The sequence below is a fragment of the Cydia pomonella genome, chromosome 5 (genome assembly GCF_033807575.1).
Source record: "Cydia pomonella isolate Wapato2018A chromosome 5, ilCydPomo1, whole genome shotgun sequence".
Classification (NCBI taxonomy): Eukaryota; Metazoa; Arthropoda; class Insecta; order Lepidoptera; family Tortricidae; genus Cydia; species Cydia pomonella.
In genome coordinates, this window is record NC_084707.1 from 2720541 (window position 1) to 2736479 (window position 15939).

A 15939-nucleotide genomic window follows, 5' to 3' on the forward strand; every position below is an offset into this window, starting at 1 on the left:
AAGATTATCACCTATACACCACCATATTACAATAAATAGTTGTTATAACCGAGCAAAGCTCGGTCGCCCAGGTACTGTAACTTGTTAATTAGAGCCAGCGACGGAATATACGAAGTTCTTAGTACATTTTTGACTTCAAACTATCCCACAGATCAACCTCCTAGAGGCACTTATCTGACACATATCATTGAACGTTATCTGGGCTGTAACATAACCGTGAAAATCGAAGTTCGCAAATCGCGGGCATCTTTCTTTGTTACTCTAATTAAGTAATTACGCCTTCATAGGAGTAAACGAATCCCCGCAATTTGCGAATTTCGGTTTTCGCGGTAGGCGCCCTGTTATAATACACAAATTTCCTTCTATTAAAAAAAGTTGTGGTTGATAGCTAAAAGTTTAGATTGGCTAAAATCAAAATTCTACCCCTACCTATATCATCTTTCAGGGCATTATAATATTTGGACGTTGTCAAGCTGCGCGCATTACAGTTGAGTTGCTCACGGCACAATACACGTGCTGTCATTTATGAGCTCTAGCCTGACTTCTATAAATAAATAAATAAAATAAAATAAGTATTAGGGGACATCTTACACAAATCAACCTGGGGCCAAACTAAGCAAAGCTTGTACAGTCAAGGTATTAAATATCGATACGGACAAAGTGCCAAAAATATGTATTCACGCCCTTATTGCCTATATATGAAGGTAGCGCGTACATATTTTTGGCACTTTGTTCGTATCGATATTTAATACCTTGACTGTACTATGGGTACTAAGCGATGATATACATAATTGGTATAGATAAATACATACTTATATACATAGAACCCATGACTCAGGAACAAATGTCTGTGTTCTTCACACAAATAAATGCCCTTACAGGGATTCGAACCCAGGACCATCGGCTTCAAAGGCAGGGTCACTAACCACTACCTCACTAGGCCAGACCGGTCGTCTATAGGTAGTTATACTAGTTTGTTGATTAAGGCATTTAAATCTTAATGCTCTAGTCCTACTTTTATATGATGTTACCGTATCTAATCTGTCTACCAATTCTACCATATATCTCAGGCAGTTGGCAAAGAATTTACTCGGTAATTTTCTAGTAGAAGGTAGCCGAGTTTTGGAACTTGAAACTAATTTATATATATTATATTACATACCACATGAAGCTAAATTTAGAGACTTATTCAATTCAACTCAGTTATTTTTGCAGTGTGTCTCCCTGAAAGGAACTAGGATCCGTATAAACCCAATCCTAAGATCCAAGAAACAAACTATTGAACTCGCAACACTGTTACCGTTACCGACACCTCTGTATATAAGTAGTACTTATATGTATTGTGTATATATGTACGTACATAGATACACATGCATGTTAGCAGTTTTTGAGATGTGATTCAAGTTTTTACTTCTGTCGGAATGCCAACGGTTTTTTTTTTTGTCATTAGATTTGGATAAAATTTGGCTGGGTTCTGCTATAAACTCCAACCAAACGCTAACGAAAAACACGTAAGCTTCAAAAATTCAATTCAATGCATACACAAACATGCGGGCACCTCAATTATAGCAAGGGGAGCAAAGATTAATGCATTTCGTATTCATAAGTTGTAGACCAGAGGGCCTACCGCGAACCACGTTCGACGTGTTACCTCTCTGTCGCACTTGTAAATTCGTACGAAAGTGTGACAGGGACGCAACACGTCGAACGTGGTTCGCGGTAGGCCCTCAGGATAATCAAAGGAACCGTTGCGAGAACGAGATACAATTACAGAAACACACGCCGTAGAGTATTCACCCCATAGCTTTCGGAGCAATATTTCCAAAAGTATTTACTCAACAAAAACATTCCTCCTAGTAACCTTGATGTTATTTTGAAAGACTTATCAATGATGTAACAGTTGATTTTACTTAATTATTTTTTGTTGACTTTTAGTTACATTACGACCGGTCTGGCCTAGTGGGTAGTGACCCTGCCTACGAAGCTGATGGTCCCGGATTCAAATCCTGGTAAGGGCATGTATTCGTGTGATGAGCATGGATATTTGTTCCCGAGTCATGGGTGTTTTCTATGTATTTAAGTATTTATAAATATTTATAGATTATATATATCGTTGTCTAAGTACCCTCAACACAAGCCTTATTGAGCTTACTGTGGGACTTAGTCAATTTGTGTAATAAAGTCCTATAATATTCATATAGTTCATAAACATTTCTTCACCTTGATCCATCGCAATAAGGTAAAAAAAGTAAACATATTTATGAACTCGACTGCACATAATATGCATCTAGAACTCTATAGTAATACTTTTTTTTTTAATTTTAACTTCTAAACTAAGTAGCGACTCATTAAATACATATCTACGTTTCAAATTTCGTTAAAACATACTTCTTAGTTTCAGAGTTAAATTGCTGTGGCATGACAGACAGATGGGCGGATGAACATGACGAAACTATAAGTGATTCGTTTTTGCAAATATTGGCTATTATTGCTTGTTCTTTTTTTTTTTACATATGTCAATGGATAATACAAATACAAATAATTTAGGAAAGGTTCATAGGTCTAGGAAATACATAAGGTTTATTGCATAATGCGTCAAATCCTAAAATTTTCTTAGAATAATTCCACTAAGCCACGCTTAAGCTTCCACAGTACTCTACTCGCGGTTGAAGAAATCAGAGGGCTCTTAAGATTCAAACTTAAAGACTCGACTTCTGAAATTAAAATTTCGAACGTTTGAAACTTGCGTATGAAAACTTTGAACATGAGGGTTTAGCAGTCATTAGCCCCTCTAACTTTTAATTGGTACAGTTTGGGTTAAGTCTTAAGATTTGCGATCCTAACCGAACGTACGTACATTTTTGATGAAATTCCCGCTTACTAAATCTTTACTTTCTTTTTTTTTTACTTTGATTTTGGTGTCGATCGCATAATATATTCTAGGTAGGTATTGTTTTTTTTTTAAATATTCATAGTTTTTATAAAACAAATGTATAAAATGTCGAATTAAGTCGTTTGTTTTATAAAAACTATGTTTTTTTTTCGGTTAGAATCAAAGCTAAGTATTCTTCCCTCTTAAAACACATGAGGCGGACCAATATAACCCTGCATGGCCAGCATGGCATTTGCAATGACAAAGCGTGGCAAATTGACATGTCATCATTGATGATTGATGTCGAATTTCTAAGAAAATACGATGTTTGTAATGACACTCCCTCACTTTGTTCTATTCAATCAGTGCAAAGTTAGCTTAAACGGACATACGATATCATTGGTTTTATGCCCTTTACGTGATCAACCGTTTTGGGCATATTCCAGCGAATGTGATTGGATGAATTTCTCTAGAGACGTGTAATAATTTTGACCCATAACGGGGTGGCAATTCCATTTGCAGAAAGTTTTATCTGTAAATTGCTGGAGCGCAAGTGAAATTCCGCTGTAAGACTAAAAAGAAACAAATTGTTTCTGTAATGTTAACCAATAAGCGTTTCGCAAGTCGCAAGTTTTTCCCAAAAATGGCGCGAAGTTGAAATTAGAAATGGTTTCAACCGAAACGCAATGTTTAATTTAATCTCGTAATTTTTGACCAAGACAAGTTAACCTATCGAGAGATCTAGCAACTAGACATAGACACATATACTTGTATATTACTTGTATGTTCATGTCAAATTTCATGGCGGCTAATTTCCTTCGACTCTTATTTTAATTCAAAAGACAGACACATAACATGATGTTATATAATGTGATTGTGTGTGTGCGTGCGTGCGTGCGTGCGTGCGTGCGTGCGTGCGTGCGTGTGTGTGTGTGTGTGTGTGTGTGTGTATCGTCTAAAATGTATGTACGCCTGAAAAGGTAGAGTTTGGTGAGACTACTAGAGTAGCAATTTTAGCTAATATTTGTAACCCATTCTCCACATGCATTAATAAATTATTTCATTATTTCATTTCATTATGAAAGGTCACGACATGATTAAAATGGTTGTAATTCGCAGATTAGACCTTCACAAAGGCGATAAAAAACTAGAAAAGCGCAAATACGTGGGATTTATACCTCTGCTAGCCATAAAGTATGAATTAATGGTCCGCCCCTGTATAATATGGAGGGCTAGGTTAGGGATTTGAGAAATTATTTTATTGCCTTCCTGAGGGAGTACTTTGTTCAGTCTTATAATTGCTTCTGAATTATAGTCGTGCACAAATTTTTAGTTAATTTTGGAATTACAATTTTTACTGTTTATTGCAATGGACAAGTTTCATTATCTTATTATGAGATTAAGAAAGAGATTCGAGAAGACAAATTAATGTTGTAGTGTACGGTGTGTATATCTTACAGAAATTCTAGAAACTCAAAATCAAAGTGAGATGAAATTTTGCGTCGTTACTCCGAGAAAACTAAAAGAAAGAGGCAAATGACCTGCCACCTGGTGGTCAACCGTGGAGAAGGATTTAAAAGACCAGAGACTTACACCAACGACAGTCCAGGATAGATTATCCTGACGCCGATGCACAATGCGGGATAAGAGCAGGAAGAAGAAGAGGACATTTTGCGTCGGATTTTAACGGATTACGAAGCGAGATGCCATTTTTCTAGCCAGAACGCCTTTAACCGAAATCCTGAATTTAAATAGATTTCAATTTAGCTGATGGCGCAATTACAAACCGTTACAAATTAACCGTCGCGTCCACTGATGTCATATACGCCGTAATCGTTTCAACTTTCAATTATATTTCAGAATCAAATAGCTCAATTGCTTTACAAACATCTGAGTCATTTTTTGAAATTCAATAATACATTTTCAGGAACACGATTTATAAATGGCCTGTAACCTATGATCTCTGTTCGTGTCTCTTTCTAAAAAAACGTGGTAGTTACATATACGGGAAGCGCTGGTGGCCTAGCGGTAAGAGCGTGCGACTAGCAATCCGGAAGGCGCGGGTTCAAACCCCGCCTCGTATCAATGAGTTTTTCGGAACTTATGTACGAAATATCATTTGATAGTTACCAGTCGCTTTTCGTTGAAGGAGAACATCGTGAGGAAACCGGACTAATCCCCTTAAGCCGTAGTTTACCCTCCGGGTTGGAAGGTCAGATGGCAGTCGCTTTCGTAAAAACAAGTGCCTACACCAATTCTTTGGATTAGTTGCCAAGCGGACCCCACGCTCCCATGAGCCGTGACAAAAATGCCGGGACAACGCGAAGAAGATGATGAGTTATATATACAGGAAGCAGTTACGAGTTACGGACCTATACAAAACGCGACCCTCATATGCTCAAATAAATGGATAGGTTCCTGAATAATGTGATAATTAATGACAGAGAAACGTTTAGTGTTTTGTAACAATAAAACATAAAAATATGCCAACATAGAGCGCACCGCTTTTGCAACATTTCAGCACGTGCTATAGAAATCAGGGAAATAATATAAACCAATGCAAACAAAAGAGCAAGTCGACTCGACTTTGATTCGATCTATTCCCATACTGAATAAATTATACAATAGGTACTTGAAAAGTCCTCAACTCCTATTACTTTTAACCTAATTTGAGAACATTGTTTTGTCCAATCTTCCACGACAATGGTGAAACGATGCGTACAATTCCCCGTTCAATTTGTCTTGTATGACCCAATCGCGGATCCAATGTGGGTGTCACGTCAAAGAGAAAGGAATTCATTATTTATCAAGACATTAGGGAAAGCAATTTAAGATAGTAATATAAAAAGATGGCTTAGGTAGCCTTTTTAACTGGATTGTGATTAACTATTTGATATAATACACGTAAAACCAAAATTTTGTCAAAAACGTTTTTATGTTAAAGCGTTGGTCCTCCTTATTTCTAACTATATTTTGAAAGGCAGGCGTGCCCGCTATCTATGTATCCGAAATTCGTATACTAATAACCTGAACCCGACAGGTGTATTCTCGACCGCATTTAGAGACTCATACAAAATCTCATACAAAGTTTTCTGAAATCGGTCTTGTTTTAGACATTAAGGCAATTCTTGTGAAAATCAGTTTCTGTCATAACTCAGTGAAAAATGCCTTTTTAGCTGCGACGCCGCCATTATATGGCATGGTTTTTACCAAAAGTCATATATCATTTTTATGCTCCTTATGAACTCAGGAATGTGTGGTTAAAATCTGTTGGGTTACTTAAGCCCACGGTCTATAATAAAGAAAGTCAGATGGAGATCCACCAACTTTGAAATACGGGGCCAGGATGTGGGTATCGTTGGATAATGTAAAATTGCACTCTTTGGTAAACTTGTGAAAGCGGTCACAACTTTCAGCATTTGAAAGAACGAGGAAGATTTTTTTGCGAATTGTTCTATTGGTTACGTCAGGAGTTTTAGTTTCAGGACTTTCAACCACCGTCTTAGTTTCACAGGATACCTAATACTTATCATCGAAAACACGTGGCCAGTGCCGGATTAACCATTAAGCAAAATAAGCACTTGCTTAGGGCACCACGTCTAGGGGGGCACCAAAATCGTTGGCAAAAAAACGGGTAGTTTGTACATGAACCTTTGTGCGTCGTGTATAGGGCACGTAAGCGCGTCTCCAACGCAGGTCCCTACGAGGAGGCCCATTCCACCAGGCTTGCAATATCGCCCATGCGCTGTCCAAAGCTGATACGAGTATGTGCTCGATTTTTGATTGACAAATAGTTACCTAGCAACAATACACATAAGGTATTAATTCATTTAATTAAAATCGCGCATTAATCAGATTTGGAAAGCGCAACGACGATACTGATTTTTTTCTCATACTTTACCCATTGGTTCGTGGTTGATTTTTGATGTCCAGTATTCTGCAAATCTGTCAGCTTTTGGGCCAAAGGGCCTTATACACCCAACGTAGAGCTCAGTTTTAGAAAGCTACTTGTCTTAAACCCTACGTGGAGCTTGTTCTTCAGCCTTCTCGGAGTGTCGAATTTAATAGTAGATCTACACTTTTGTCTTAATTTATAATTATGTCGTGTCCGAATTTCGCTCTCTTGCAACTCGGCCTTCGGCTTCGCACCGAAGTCTTAACAGATTTTCGAGGATCGGAATTTGTCACTCATGCTGCCCGAGCTCTTGCACACCAGATTGGTTTGCGACGTATTGCACACGGCCAAGCTGCAGAGCCGCGATCGTGCGACCTAATTGCCAAAGTTTTATTATAAAAAAACTGATGACGGAATCAAAGGCTATAGTGCAGGTTTAGGGCCCCACGAAGGCCGAAAACCAAAAGCATATGGTTTTATTTGAACCAAAGGTTTCCTTTACCATAATTAATCTTTGTTTTCCTAAGATGTAATTAAAAAGTGATGCCACCCAGATTTTTGATTCAGGTTTATTTCAGCTTCGGCGAAGTCGGTCAGTTGGAGGTCAATAATTGTTAATAATTGTTTAGGTTCTAAGTTACTATCATTTTCGACAAAATCTAAAATGTAGATCATACCAAATTTCATTCAAATAGGTGCAGCGGTTATTGATTCCCCACATAAACTTCCACCCTCCTTTACACATCCTTAGCGATGATTTTTTAGATTAAAACTATCCTGTCCTTTCTTGGGACTAAACTAATTATCTCTATACCAAATTTCAACTAAATTGGTTCAGCGGTTGAAGCGTGAAGAGGAACGATTTATACGAAAACGATACCAAACATAGCCTACTAGCTTAACTGATGTAGATAACAACATAAAGTTGAGAGCCCACCCCCTCCTCTGAAAATGTACACTACAAAACTTGGTGGCTCCACTTCTTAACTAAATCAACCCTTGGGTCCTAACTCCTAGGGGCCAATCCTGCCAAAGGAAATCTTCGGTTCGAAACGCCTATTTCATCGGCTGCAACTAACTCTAATCAAGTGCCCTTTTGAGCGAGGCCAAATGCGGAGCAGCAGGAGTGCCATGATCATATTGGTTCGATTTCGTTAGGTCTTATTCATACTCGGCTTTTTACTTTATGCAAAAGTTAGCCTTAAGCCTCACATAAATTTGGCCATGTGTCCAAATCCAGGCTTTCGTCTCTCGCGGCTGAGCATTATGCCTTGTGTACAATTCGCCATTGGTTTTTTTTATAGCGCGCCGCCATCAGACTCTCCGGGCGTCTAACCTTGTGAGGACCTCAGCCTTCGGCCTCATTCACACAATTTGTCAATTCCAAGTTCTGCTTTCTTGCAGCGTGGCCTTTGGCCTCATACGTAAAAGCGCCGATCGGACCGCGCTTTAAGCCTTATGAAGAGCTCAGCTTTCGACTTAGTTTTTAAGACACTTGGCCATAGATTCTTGCCAGAGCTCGGCCCTGCTGAAGCTCAACCTTAAGCCTCACATGAATGCGCTTCTCAGAAAAGCTCTCTTTTCAACCCTGTGTGGAGCTCGACCTTAGTCCTCGCTTACACTGGGTATTTTTTCAGTCACAAAACCCAGTTCTCTCGCAACTCCGCCTTTAGGTCTTGCTCGGAAGCGCCAAGTGGGCACTCCGGATCTTCAACCTTATGATCATGGCCGTTGAATTCGTTTTTTGACTATTGCCTCCATTGGTTCAATTCCAAGCACTGCTATCCTGCAGTACGGTCTTCGGTCTCGCACGATTGCCCGCCACGGTAGAAACAACTGAGGGTCAACCGCGAACCACGTTCGACGTGTTGTCTCCCTGTCGCACATACGAATGTACAATTGCCTCTGGGCCTCAGTCCTTGTGTAACTTTCGGGTTACTTTTGGTCACGTTACTTCTAGGTTTTATTTGTGAAGTGAACCAAAGCAGGTTTTAATCACATAGTTAGCCGGAAAGGCAAGTACAAAATCATAGATATAGGTAATTTCAGTCATTTAGTTCACGCATGCTTTGATAAAGGTGATATTAGGATGGCGACTGCACCAGCATTACCTACTGTTGCAACGTTACTGCTGCAGCACTGTACATTTCCTTGATAAAATAAATAATGGATTGAAAATACAAATTGCAGCAATAATGCGACCATGAACGTCACTTAGTTTACCAAAAAAAAACAATGTTGTCAATGTAATCTGGATGAGCCTAGGCAAAGGGGGCACCAAGATCTAGAATGCTTAGGGCATCAAAATTTCTTAATCCGGCACTGCACGTGGCACATGTTCCAATTCCGTAATCCGAAGAAACACGACTGTAAAAATTGTTATCTTAAGCGGGCTGATCCGCTATTGTTTCGGAGATTACTCATTATGGATATGTACAGTGTACACTGCTACGGTTCCAATTTGACTAGGGATTAGCCCTAATACAATAGATATAAGCTGCTCGTGATGAGAGCTTACATCTGATGGAATGTGTGGGACGATAATAAAGATTTACAGGAATACACATATGACGACACGAACTCCTTTGTTAGAATATAGTTCAGTCAGGTGTCCCGTATGTTTTGCATGAGGATACTTATAATAACTGCTTTAAGAAAACCAGATTTAAATTAAAAATAAATTAAAATACAACCTAATTAGTATGTGTGATAACAACGTAAATAAACCTCTTTGTTTTGTTTACACGTCCTTAACCGCAAGTGCAAGTTCATTGAACCAAACAAAACGCATATACTTGTTGTGCGCAAGCGCTTGCCCTACAAATACGAAACGATGAAACTGACGGGAACTTATAACTGGATTCTTACTCTACGGTCAGAAAAGGGGCGTATTTTTGTAATTTTTTATCCAAAATGTAAAGTGTTATGTGAATGTATCAAAAAACAAAAAAAAACTTTCACATTTCAATAAAACATTTACAGTGAATTTATTCATATATCACATACTTACCTATTTATCGTCGAAATTGGCGAGCAATAAATTCACTGTAAATGTTTTATTGAAATGTGAATAGATTTGGAAAAACGTTTTGTCATGTTATTATTATTATTATTATTTATTATTTATTGTTCGGAGAACCAACAGCTATAGATTGTACAATAGTTATATATATAGATAACAAAGAGCCAATTATAGGTTCCCACCGGTAGCAACAGGTTAACAGATAATTGGTGGTTAGCACTAGATTTTTTTTTTTTACAACGTGTTACCACTAATATTTTTAAATATTAATACTTATTATATTATATACTGAACAAAGAAACCAAAACTTATTAGTAATCTTAATACGTTAATCGATACAATAATATGCCAACACATACGACTCGCTCACTCAAGTAATTTGTCTGTTAGAATCCGTCTTATAGTTGTGATGTTGCTATTAAAAACGTCTATATCCCGCTCCTTCGTTAGTTCATTTAGACTTTTACCAGCTCGTAGTAGAAAGCTATTCTTTCTGTAATTACGTGATGAAAAAGGAATTGAGAGGGGAGGGAAGTATCTTTTAGACCTAGATGGAGTATTGAAGGAGAGCTTAGCGAGCAATTCAGGACAATCAATGTTACCATTTAAAATATTAAGTATATAAGTAATATCTGCAATCTGTCGACGTTTATGTAGTGGGATAAGGTGATGTTTTTTACAAATATTCTCATAATTGGATGAATTATAAGGAGTTTTCATTTTAAAGCAGAGGTATTTTACAAACTTTTTCTGTATACGTTCTATTCTGTTAATGTAAATATTATAACTGGGGTTCCAAATTTGAGACGCATATTCAAGTTTACTTCTGACATATGTACAATAAAGAACTTTTATAGTTTTAATAATATACGTTAACACTTCGATTATGGTCTGTTCCATTATGTATATTAAGTCAGTATTTAGTTATAAGTTATTTTTGGGTTGTTAAATTTGGAGTATAGAATAAGTATTCTATACTCCAACGTTTTTCCAAATCTATTTAAATTTACTACTTGCACGAAAATGTAATTTACTGTGCGCACAGCCGCACACACTGAAGCTGAAGTGTGTCAGCAAAAATGCTCAAGCTAGGTGACTGCCGTGTTGGTCGTCAATGTTGTCAACTTGCTCCTTTTTGGTGACAACCGACCTCACACAAATATAGATGAGATGCAGTATAATTTATCTTTTCTATCTCACTGTTTATTGCCTAGTGTAGTGCAGTTATCTCCCATTTGCAGAATACAATACTGTCCAATTTCATTTTTTTGTACTTAATGAGTCCGTGGGCGCAGCAAGACCGCTCGCCCACATGTCTCCTTTTCTGGAATCAAACCAGCTTTCATTGCAGAACCCGTTGCCTTGCCTGACTCATGCACTATAACACTCGAATACCAGTTACACGAATATAGCTCTTAATACGTCGACTTTAGGTTAGTTTAAATCTGAATTTTGCAGAGCCTAGTAATACCTACTTATAGAAAGTAATGTAGGAGTAATTGCGCTCAATTTCTTTTGAATAGAAGTAATGTTTTCAATGATATTATAATTAATGTTGATTGATGATTGATTTTTGAAATCGGACATTTAAGTTAACGGGTTTTTGGTGTCTAAAATTAAAGTTTATTAGATTAAGTGACATGGATATGAGATCAGACGGTTGACTGGAGTTCAAACAAATAGGCTAATAAATATTAGTTGGACAAATTGGTGTTCGTCCAATTTTTTTGCAAATCCTACTAAAACTTAAATTTCAAAATACATATATTGTTATATTACTCGTTAAAAAGTTTTTTTTTTGGCAAAAATTTAAGTTTTGGGACAGTAAGCTTTTATCGCTGAGTGTACTTTTCTTTCCACGGAAAACCAATACCCATGGAGACAATTCTAAAAACCCCAAACACACTTAGGTTACGTCGTTTCATCACCGAGTTTCCATGGCCACGTTCCTTCTCCATCATCAGATCAATTCGATGACACCATAGTATTGCATTGTCACCCGACTTACATATGAAGGTATGTATGCAAAATTTCGTGGGATGTGGGGCTAATCTAATTTAGCTTCAAAGATTTGACCCCAACATACATACATACTAACAGGGAAAGTTAAATAAAATAGTGCACTTTTAACGTTCTCAACCATTGAATCATTTAGTTTAGAGACAAGAATTCAACGTCAAAATTTCCATATGGGTATATAATTGACGGGATCAATCGATCCACTGGAGAAGGGACAGAACTATAAACAAGCTTATACCCGACAGATGGAAATTGCGAATTCTAGAAGCCATCCTCCAGATCCGAGTGAATTGCTTTAGCTGCCGGCGTCCACCGGTCCACTGAAGTTCACTTGTAGACGAAGAGCTAGCCCCGGAAAATGGTACATGATAATGAGAGGAACGAAACTTGACAGTTTGTTTGCTGTCTATACTATCCCAAAAGCTCATTCACTTTCTCACATCGTCTATATACCTGAGTCTTTATTAGCGGATCCAGGTGTCTGGCAGCGGTGAATCGACGGGGGTCAGATACCTAATGCAGGCCACTTGAAAGATCAAAGTTATAGAGTTCTAGGAACGTTTCTGTTGGGAACAACAGTGCCAGCTGATGTCTAAGGTTATTCAATATTCAAGTCATGGTCTACATGTTTCTGTTTCCGCAATATGTTCTAATTATAAAATGTAGGACCGGCAGGCCGGCCCTCTTTAAATGTACCAGTCGTTACCTTGGCATTCCTTTTTTGTAACTGAAAGGTTTGCTGACCTGTTTTGAGCAACGATGAACATACCAGACGCCCGGATCTAGTAATAGTATAGCAACCCAACTGTCAAATTTACCATTTTCCGGGGGTAGCTCTTAGTCCTCACGATTCAGACTTCCAGACCCGTTATCGGATTTTTAAAGCATTGCATCTACAATATAAATACCATTCATTATACTTCCCAGGGCCGGATTTAGGGGAGGGCAACCGGGGCTACTGCCCCGGGCCTCCACAAAAGAGGGGCCCCCTCACAATAGAGAATTCGGTAAATTTACCATTTTATTTGGAAAAAATTTGGGGCCTCCACTCCTTTATTGCCCGAGGCCTCCAGACCTCTAAATCCGGCATTGATACTTCCCAACTATCGTCCAATAGTACCAGTATAGTCCACGAGTTCAATACGTAATGAAGTAGGTATCAATGATAATGTTTTTTTTTTGTTTAGTCTGGGTTTTATCTTCTATGAAAGTATTTTGCCTCAAAACTACGTCATACATTTAATATTCACACCTAAACGAAGATATTCGAGCTCATTTGAGCTGTGGACTTAGGGGTGGTTGGCACAGACAAAACCGTTGATGGTACAAGATAACCGAACAGGTGGTGGTAGATTTAAAACACATATTCTTCAAATGTCTTCAAAATCAAATATCTTCACTTTAATTTAGCTCACTGTGTATATTTGTTTGTAAATTTGATTCAAATCTTGTTTAATTTGAACCAATTACTGATATCTGATGCAGTTGAAATTTATTGTAAGTACTTGCGTAATAGGGTAAAGTCAGACCAAGCTAAGTTGGTAGCAATTTAGATAGCCCAGCCTGTGCAAAGTGTTAAGTGAAAGTCATAATTACATAGAAGTTTGACGTATACAAGTGAAGAACGACATTTCCGCACGTATATCGAACGACGTTTTACACCCGGTCGGGGGTGTCAAAATTGCTGCCAACTTATTTGTCTGACTCTAGTTGACTGTTTAGTCAAGTCAGTTTCTTTTTAAACGATTATCTATTATGGAATGGAATGTCTCTGAAATACAGCACAATGACGTCACGGTAAAGTTACATACTCTTTACAGTACACATGGTTCTACCTTACCGCACTAGTGCGAAAATTAGGATATTACGTTACTGTGTCGAACATTTAAAGGGCCATATGTACTGTAAAACGTTGTACGATACATGTGCGAATAGGTAATTCGCCACTCATTTCGAATTTCCTATTTTTCGCACTTGTACCGTAATGTACTATTATAGTACTTTCGGACTTATTAAATATAAATTGTGTCTGAAAATAAATACGTCTAGTTTTTTCTAATATTTTCTGATGCTTTATTTCGTGCATGGTGTCAAATAATTTATTTTAAATACAGGAAACATCCCTATTCCGATGACAATGCAATAATATGCTACTGGACTGGGGCCACCCGCCCGGATCTAATAATAGTAATAATAGTAGTCGGAGTCGGAGGGTAGTCAAAGGAACTCCTCGGTGGAAGAACAGAAGAACACAGACTGAAAAAAAGTGTCTGACACAATGCTTGCAGTAAGAAAAACGCCTCTTCTTTGACAGGAGTTTCGGCAGCTATTCCGTTACATTCAGACAACTTATTAAGAACGGTTTTTCAGTATTCAATATTAAAAAATAAACGTGTTATAAATTTATAATGATGAAGAGGTAATTAATAAAATATGAACACTTACATTTACAGTAGGTTTTTATGTCCATTACGACTTTGAAAGGAAACTAACATTAACACTCATCAATAAATAGTCATTAAATTGTAACAAGTATAAATTAATAAAAATTGGAAAAGTGAAAAGCACTAGTTCGCGAAAACCAACTTTCCGCACGCTAAACAGTTACGTAAAGGAGCATTTTTTGAGCAACTGTATTAAAAAATGTTTTTGACAGTAACTTGTTCATGACGGTCGTATATAGCCGATAACATGGAATTCCCGGTATGTAGCGAAAATGCTTCTTAGAGGCAAAATGACAACGTGTTGTGATTGGCGCTGAATGGCTTAAACGGTCGATCATATACCTAGTTCATTGACACTGACAGTAATACTGAATTACTTGAACCCGTTATACCTCGAGTGTGTGAATTCATTGTTCTGAATCAATTTCGTGTCGGAATGAGAATACAAAAACGTTTGACCTTCGAACATCAGTGTATTTCTACCGGTCTTTAAACCTTCGCTTTTATATCAATGCCACTGCAATATAATACTACGGTAACAAAGAACAGATAATAAAGGCGCTATTGAAGAAAACATTTTCAGTGTCATTGTTACAACCGGAGCAAACTGTAGTAAGGGCCCCTTACTGGCAGTAAGGGGCCCTTACTAAGGGGGCAAAAAGGTAAGTACCCCATGAATCTAGTATTAAGTATGTATTGGGCATGAGTAGGGCTGCCATCTCGAATGTCGCCAAACCCGGACAAAGATTCAAAAAAACCCGGACATTTGGCGTAAATCGCATTTTTTCCCCGGTCGAGTCCGAAAATAATATTTTTAAAAAACAAGACCTTTAATTTTACATGCAGTTTTAATGTGCTTCCTTACATGAAAAAAGTCCGGGTTTTCCCCGGACACTTCTTGACCCCCCCCCCCCCGGACGGCCTCCAAACTAGGACAAATCCAGGAAAACCCGGACGGATGGCAGCCCTAGGCATGAGGGAAAAAGACAGAACGGGATAGTCTTATGTATTTTTCAGTATTAGGAGTAGCGTTATTATTGTTTGTCCTTGTCACCGTCACTTTTTTTATTCCCCACCGTAAATTTAGTATGGTTTATGGTGGATAACAAATCCCCCGACCAAATTACGTAGGTAGTTTTAAGTATGTTGTCAGGAATGTTAAAACGTGTTTTTATAATTTTGCCGCATTATGTATGTTCTGTCCCTCACGGGCGCAAGTGGTATGGCACATCTATAGGATCCTACCATCTAGGAAGTACCCAGACATTTTTGGCCCCGTCAAACCGGGGTACAATCGAGTTTATAAATGTGTATATATTTTTCCATGGATTAAGGTGAAGAAATGTATAGATATTTATGAACTCGACTATACAGCACTGCACGATGGCGCAATTTGGAATTTATGTCTTTTTTTTTCAATACAATTTTGCGTAAAAAAGAAGGACACCCCTTCTAAAACCTTCAAATACCATTGACATGTATCTAAGGACGGGCCTTACGGGCACTAAGAATGTTGCTAGTTCAGCGGTGTCACTCACGAATTCAAGCCAATCGTGCAGTCGAACGCAACTAGTTGCGACCAATCAAGCGCGTGATGCGAACTTATCAACCAATCGCGTTGTGGCGTTACACTGCACGATTGGCTCGAATTCGTGTGCGTGACACTAACACCGCTGTACTGGCCCCA